Raw genomic sequence first — 8,396 nt, 5'->3', positions numbered from 1 at the left:
TTTTTCCTAAAGAAATTACAATGCAGTTGCTGTATGAAGAAATATTGAGTTTGAAGAAATTCAATGCAGATTTTTTTAGCACAGTGAAGCAGCTTGAAACAGAGAATGCGAAACTGAGCGAAAAAGTGAGCAGGCTTGAAGGTATATTAAATTATAGAGAGCAACAGTTGTTGGACAGCGCAGTTGATATTGTTGGAGTGCCAGCTGTTACCGACGAAAAGGCAAAAGAGTGCACACAACATATTTTAAGCACAGCTATGGGCATTTCCATAGGTCCGGAACTGATACAAAAATGCTATATAAAGAAAGTTAAGCAAAAATCTGATTCTTCTCCTGCAACAAATATTATTCGCGTGCATTTCGCTTCAGCTGAGCTAAAGAAAAAAGTAATACAGGCTAAAAGAAAAGGAAAAGGTAAATTAACCAGTGAAATTCTTGGAGAAAAAGATAAGAGGAAGATCCTCATCAATGAGAGTCTCACTACATTCAACAGGTCTCTGCTGGCTGCTGCGAAAATAAGCAAAAATGACAAAAATTATAAATACCTTTGGATTAGTAATAGTAAAATTCTTTTGAAAAAGAACGATAAGGACGGGGTTGTTGTTTTAAGAACTTTTGACGATTTAACTAAAATTATTTAATCTTTTTTTAATTAAACTTAATTTAGTTTTAAAGTAAAATTTATGAATTTTTAAAATTTTCTTAAAACAAACGACGTCATTCCTAGTCCCATTAACGATTTGCAACACTTATCTTACGTTACTAATCCCTTTGTTATTGTTCACCAAAATATTCGTAGTCTCCGGCAAAATTTTGACTTGCTTCTATGTAATATCGAGTTATTTAAAGATTATCCTGATATTATTTTTGTATAGGAAATCTGGATTTATAAGCATGAAACACAAGATTTTAAAATGCGTGATTATAACTTTTTTGCAAATACTAATGAGCGTTACTGTGCAGGTGGAGTAGGAGTATTCGTGCGTAGTACGTACGATTGTGATTATTGTTGTTATTACTTGATAAGCGCGGACATATTAAAGCTTTCAATTAATATCGCTGGCAAAATATTTACTTTCTTATGTGTTTATAGATTACACTCAGTTTCCGTTCAAAACTTTTTTGAAGAATTCTCACTCCTCCTGAGCAGTGAAAAATCGAGTGATCTCGTTGTGGTAGGTGATTTTAATTTAGATATCTTACAACAAAGTGCTGTAGTAGATTATTACCAAACTTTAATGGCAAGCTTTGGGTTTACGTCTTGTATAAATGAACCTACGCGGAGTGTCTCGGGTACTTGCCTCGATCATGTATTCTGTCGCTTCAATTGTAACTTTACAAATTCTTTTAATGGCCTAAACTTTGATTTCAAAATTACAGACCATAAAATGACTGGTTTATGTATCAATGATGTATGTGAGAAACCGGATGCTAATAGGAATTTAACTTCTAACATAGTTAGAATAAATTTCTCTTTGCTGAAGGAAAGACTACGTTTAGAGTCTTGGAGCGAAATTTATCTTGAAAGAGACATATCCAGGGCATATAGCTGCTTTTTGAGTATTTTAAAAATGCATATAGAAGCTGCAAGCTTCAAGTTTATGCCACGGAAATCAAGTTTAAAGCTTAAACCTTGGATTAATAAGTCGCTCATTTGCAAAATAAAACTAAAAAATAAACTTGGAAGGAAGTGCAGTAGGCTTGCGAGAAGTCATAAGCTGCATAGGCGATATGCTAAATTGTGTAGGACAGTAAAAAAAGAAGTTGCCTATCAACGCGATAAATTTTTTCGCAATAAGTTTATATCCTCGCAGGGTAATTCAAAGAAAGAATGGGAAGTTATTAATAGTATGGTAAACCGGAATTGCAAGGAAAGAACCTCATCGATTGCCTTAAATAATTGTGGAGAGACCATTACGAGTCCTACGGCAGTAGCCAATATTTTTAATGAGCACTTTTCTACGATCGGACAAAGTGATTTGTCATCTTCGTGCAAATGCCTGAAGTTTGAAGAGTCAAGTGCAGAGAGTAGTTTTATGTTCGAACCTTTTACGGGACTAGAAGTTTTGCGAACTATAAAGTCTTTAAACAATTCAAAATCTTGTGGCGAAGATGGTATTTCAAACCAGGTTTTGAAAAATGTAGTTTTTTATGTTGTTGATATCCTTGTTTACCTTTTTAATGCAAGTGTATTTTCTGCAACTTTTCCTCACGAGCTAAAATGTTCTGTTGTAATTCCCTTACACAAAAAGTGCAATAAAAAAGACAAGAACAATTACAGACCAATTTCTTTACTTTCCTCTGTATCTAAAGTCTTTGAAAAATTGATTAAGACTAGGATTATCTCGTTCCTTGATCACAAAAACTTTTTCAGTCCGATGCAATTCGGTTTTAGGTCAGGGTGTTCTACTGAAGATGCCTTACTAAACTTTTGTTCATTTGTCTATGGTGACTTAGATAGTAAAAAGAGCTGCGCTGGTCTATTCGTAGACACTACTAAAGCATTTGACATGGTAGATCATGAAATTCTGTTATCAAAGTTGCATAACGTCGGTTTTCGTGGGTTTATTCATAGCTGGTTTAAATCCTACTTACAGTTAAAATCGACAACAACTTCTCTGAAATGGCGCTCACATGCTCTGGAGTACCTCAAGGCTCTGTGCTAGGTCCCCTTCTTTTCAGCATTTTTATCAATGACATTTTCAAATCATGCTCACACGTTCGCCTACACGCCTACGCCGATGACGTTCAACTATATATATCTAACCATATCAGCATGGTCCAAGACACAACACTTAGGCTTAATGAGGACCTGCGCGCGATTCTTGAGTGGTCTGTTGGAAACCTTCTCAGCCTCAATGCTCTAAAATCTTATGTACTCCCTATTTGCAAAGATAAAATACAAGTTTCTGATATTCCTCACCTTTATATTGGTTCTACAAAGCTTCAATTAGTCAGCAAAGTGAGAAACTTGGGTTTTATTATTAATTCTAAGATGACTTGTGAGGACCACGTCAATGAAGTTGTGAGTAAAATATACTACACCCTGCGATGCCTGAGAGTATCCTCGCCTTTCGTACCTTCAGGCACGAAAAAGAAGCTGGTTCTGAGCACAATTGTTCCTCTTATTACTTACTTCGAAGTAGTGTACAGCAAATTGGACTTTCACTCCCTGCACAAACTCGATGTTGCATTAAACCATGCCACTAGGTATGTATATGGCTTGAAGAAATTTGACCATATATCTACTTTTAGGAACTCAATACTTGGCTGTGACCTAACAAACTATATAAAAGCTCGTAATTGTATTTTTATGTTTAAATTGCTTGTTTACAAAAAGCCGGAATATCTATATGAAAAGCTTAAGTTTTCCAAAAGCTCACGCACCTTTAATTTGATATTGCCGAAATTTAACTACTTAAGCTCTTCAAGGCTTTTTTTTGTTAATGGTGTTAGACTTTGGAACTCCCTTCCACTGTCTCTAAAGAACTCACTGCATGAAAGTAATGTAAAACAATGTATCTTTGAATATTTTTCCAGTTAAGTCGCATAATAAGGTGGTCATAAATTTTTTATTTTATAAATTTTTTATTTAAATTTTATTTTTTTTTATATAAATTTTTTATTTTTTTTTTTTTTTTCTATTTGGCTTTTCTAAGTTAATATTTACATATGCATACATAGCTATATTTATATAATTGTAATTTTTATTTTATTTTAATACATATTTTTGTAATCCGTTATTTGTATTGCGCAATAAAAGTTTAATTCTTAATGCGCTAATCTACTTAAATAAACAAAAATAAATCAATCAAACAGGAAGAGTACAGAAGGTAAAAGTTGGTAATAGTATAAGCAACACACTCACTATCAATTTGGGAGTTCCACAGGGGTCTGTCTTAGGCCCGCTATTATTTTTAATTTATTTAAACTCAATTTTTTCGCTACCATTTTTTGGTAAAGTTACCGCTTTCGCTGACGACCTCGCGATTGCGTATGGATCAATGAGTTTTTTGGATTTGGTGGCGGGTATGAATCACGATATACATCTGCTACGGACCTGGTTCGCTAAGCATAAGCTTATAGTGAGTAAAAAAACTCAGATGATGTTTTTTAATCTTCAAGCGAAAAGTGTGCCCAATGTTGATATTGTTTTTCATTCGAGAAGCTGTAGATGTTTCGCCCTGCATGACTTGTCTTGCCCTTTGAAATCCTTCAACTCCAATGCTCACTGTAGCGATTTGTGTTTCACCATTGATACAGTGAAGGACTCTCAGTATTTGGGGGTAGTTCTTGATAAAAATTTATGTTGGTCTTCACACACTTCTCGCTTGAAGACATATTTGCAGTCTACAGTTCGACACTTTTATAACCTTAGAAAGGTATGTTCAAACGCCACGCTTAAAACTCTTTACTACGCGCTAGTCGACTCCAAACTTCAATATGGGATTAGTTGTTGGGGTGGTGCATCTTTGAATAAGCTTCAGCCCCTTTTAACTGTGCAGAAATACGTTATCAGGAAAATTTGTAATGCGAATCGGTTTCACCATTCCATGGAGCTATTTAAGAGCCTGGGAATCTTGCCGGTAAGACACTTGTATTACTATAAGACACTAAAAATATTTTTTATTCGGTGCGGTTACTTACATACTTTGGAGTCGGAAAATTATTGTCTGAGGACCAACACTCAGGGTTTGGTCATTGTTCCGACATATCGTACTACTCATTTGAGTAACTTCTTCACCATTGTATCTTGTAAGTTGTTCAATGTTCTGCCTGCTAATATACGACTCATTAGAAATTTGCCTAAATTTTTGAAAAGTGTTAAATCTTATCTTTTAGAGTTATCACATAATGATATCAAGATTTTGCTGAGACCTAGTATTTAATGAACCTTAAGTCTAAAATTTGTTTTATTGAATATTGAAATTGTAATTTCATAGCACCTTTTTCACCCCACACACTTTATATATGTATATTATATTGGATTTTATTTTTGAAAATAGCATTCGACACTATTATATCCATTTTACAGAATGCTTTACCTTTTTTCTTACAAGTCAATCTAATTGGTCTTTACTTTAAGCTGTTATGTAACATTGTAAGAAAAAATGAATAAATAAATCTAAATCTAAAAATTGGCGTTTCCAATTGGCGTCAGTTGGCACAGAGGAGAAACGACTGGCGTGCTTTGCTGAGCTCGGCCAAAATCGCTTAGGCGGTTACAGCGCCTAAAAAGAAGAAGAAGAAGAAGTTATCAACTTACCTGTTGAATTGCAAAATTTCAGCTTTTGCGGTATTAGATATACATTGGGTTTTTATCACTAATTATAAAATACCCATATATCTATTATTTTGTAATTACTAGAAGCAGCGTGCGCATGCAGTTTTTGGATTATATAAGGCTAATACGATGTTTCCACGCTTCGTAATTCGCTCTCTAAGTAATTCGGGAGTTACCCTGTTTCCACGCCACACATTAGTAATTCGTTTGGCAGCTCTACTTCTTGTTCTTCGCTATTTTTTGTGTACTACAAATATCGAAGATGGAGCTAAAATTTAAGTTATCATCAACAATTTTAATTTATATAGAGAATATTTGGGAAAATTTTAGGAGACGGACGGCAAATTCTAGAAAAAGGGGGGATGAGGTGGGGTAGAATAGGACCCCCTGATTTCAAAAATACTCCCCTTTTTTCTAGCAACCCTATAGTTCTTATATAATTTATTGTTAAAGTTTTCATATAAACGATGAATAAGATAGCAAAATAACATAAAACTTGGTGCTGTCAGACTGAAGTTTTGAATAATAAAAGCGGATTTTTAATTCGGAGTTTTCACTTAGTAGTGTAAAGTATTCGCAAGGAAAGTACTAGTGGCAACTACTCTGCCAAATGCAACCCTACGAAACGGTAGAGGATTACCATTGGTAGCACTGCGTTAATATCCGAACTCTAACCCCGAAGAAGAAGATCCCGTTTGGGTCGTATCCGCAGACGTCGAAGATTTCGCCGGCTTTGGCGCCAGCGCGCTAACAGCCACCCTAACTAATTCCGACAATGAGAGCACCACCGCCGAGCCTGCCGCAGCCACTGCCGAAAAACTTCCCGTTGCCACCACAATCTCTGAGACCGCAGCCCCAGATAGTGAACGTGCCGTTGCCGCCCCAATAAATCTGTTGCCACCACCGATATTATAAATGATGATGAATGTGCCGTTGACCCCGCCAGAAAAGCCATCGCCACCGCTAATGCCGACATTAGGACTGCTGCCATAGTTAATGGAAATTCCGCTGCCGACAATACCACTGCCGAAAATATGGTCGACCGAATGACCGCCACCGCCACCAGGTCCCATACGTTCGCCGCCGCCGCCAGTAGGCCTACCGGCGCCACCGCCCAAGCCATCCCAGCCGAGGGGATAACCACGACACCTTTAGAAAAGCAGATAGAAGGATTGCAAAAGAGGAAGCAACTGGAATTGAGACGCCAAGTGCAGGAGCTCGAAGACGGGTTCGCTTCGCCAACATGCATCCGAAAAGCTGCACCCGCAAAGCAGAATTTTGCGATATAGAACACGCGCTTACGCGACCTTACCCTTTTACATCCTGTCCATGCAGGCACTGGCAAAACAGGGCAATGTCGATGAGAGGGAATTGATTGACTTTATTCTCGATGGAATCAACCAGCAAGTGAGTAACGTGCATCTACTCATGGCGGCCCGGTCGCTCTCCGAGCTCATAATTATGGTCAATAGTTATCAAGATAAATACCTTCTTCCGAACGCTGCCATCAAACGCGCCAACGCTGTTGCCTTGACCAAGCCGACCGCCGCAACTAAAAACAGAGAGGAGCTGCCCGCCGTTAAAGATCTGAAGCTATGCTTCAACTGCAATCAACGTGGGCACATAAAGCCAAAATGCCCGTACCACCTACGCCCCAATGGATCTTGCTTCCGCTGCTGGAGGATGGGTTATGACCACCGTTCCTGCCCCAACCCGAAAAAGATCCTGAAGCCGCTGCCCGACCAACCAGTAAATACCGTACATTACGAAGACGTCATGGGACTCGATAATTTAGACCTAGTAAGTATTGCTTTTGATATTGACCCGGTGGGAAGTGCAGTGTTTAACAGTTTCGTTTCTCTTTTTGATACCGGCAGTCCAACTAGTTTCGTGAAGAAATCCTGCGTCCCCAAATGCCTCAATACATTTAATAAGCCGGAGCGTAGTTACGTTGGGGTTGGAGGCAAAAGAATTAACGTAGTAGGCGTTGTCGACTGCACCATCAACTACAAAAATCAATTAAATAAAATTAAGCTTAATATTTTACGTGACAATGAAATGTACACTCCCCTGATCTTGGGCCGCGATTTTCTAAAAACGTATAAAATACGTTTAACAAAAGTGAAATTTAAATTATCAATAAATGAACTAAAATCGGTTAACAAATCAAAAAAACTTTGCACTTCTCTGCCGGCTGAATTGGTTAATGTTATCAATGGGTTCAGCCTTTCGAGAGACCATGGGGGACGCGCCTGCCGTGAAGACGTTAACTCAGTAGCACCAGATATTTTTAACTCTGAATTAGGTATTGATGAAGTCGATGTAGATGTTGGCCGTTCAGGACCAGATATTCTTAACCGTTGTAATGAAGACACTGATGTAGATATTGCCTGCCGTGAAGATGTTAGTTCAGTAGCGCTAGATATTTTTAATTCTGAATTAGGTATTGATGAAGTCGATGTAGATATTGGCCGTTCAGGATATTCAGATATTCTTAACCGTTGTAATGATGACGCCGATGTAGATATTGCCTGCCGTGAAGACGTTAACCTAGTAGCACCAAATATTCTTAATTCTGAATTAGGTATTGATGAAGTTCATGTCAACATTGGCCGTCCTTTGGGGTCAGCTTGCCGCGACAGTCCTACCTCAGAAGTGCCAGATATTTTTAACGCAGAGGTCTGTAGTGGAGATACCGACATAGATATAGATCTTACTATAACGAAATGGCTTACATGTGCTCATTTATTGAAGCTTAAAAGCATTTAATTTAAATCTATCGTTTGAATATAAAATGATACGTTGTATGGCTCGTTTTACACTTGTATTTTTCGTGCGCTTCGCTTAAGCTTCCATCGATGTATATAGAGAATTTTCATTTGTCAACTTAGCTGCTGTCCATCAGTTGGTTGGTGGCAGCGTTGCCACCTACAAGAATATATTACAGGGTGCCTAACACCCCACCTCCCGTGAATCCTCCTGGCATTCACCATCAACCTCTCGTCTGGCTAGCCGGGATGCGGGCCTACGTAGGAGTCCCCCGGCCGTTTTCACCTCTACGACTCGCACTTGCTCATTTAGCTGGGAAAACCTGTGTGATACGGCCTCGTTG

Source organism: Rhagoletis pomonella, unplaced genomic scaffold (assembly GCF_013731165.1).
Source record: "Rhagoletis pomonella isolate Grant_MI unplaced genomic scaffold, Rhpom_1.0 Rhpom_scaffold_00003, whole genome shotgun sequence".
In the NCBI taxonomy this organism is placed as follows: domain Eukaryota; kingdom Metazoa; phylum Arthropoda; class Insecta; order Diptera; family Tephritidae; genus Rhagoletis; species Rhagoletis pomonella.
Note: the sequence above shows the minus strand (reverse complement) of the source record.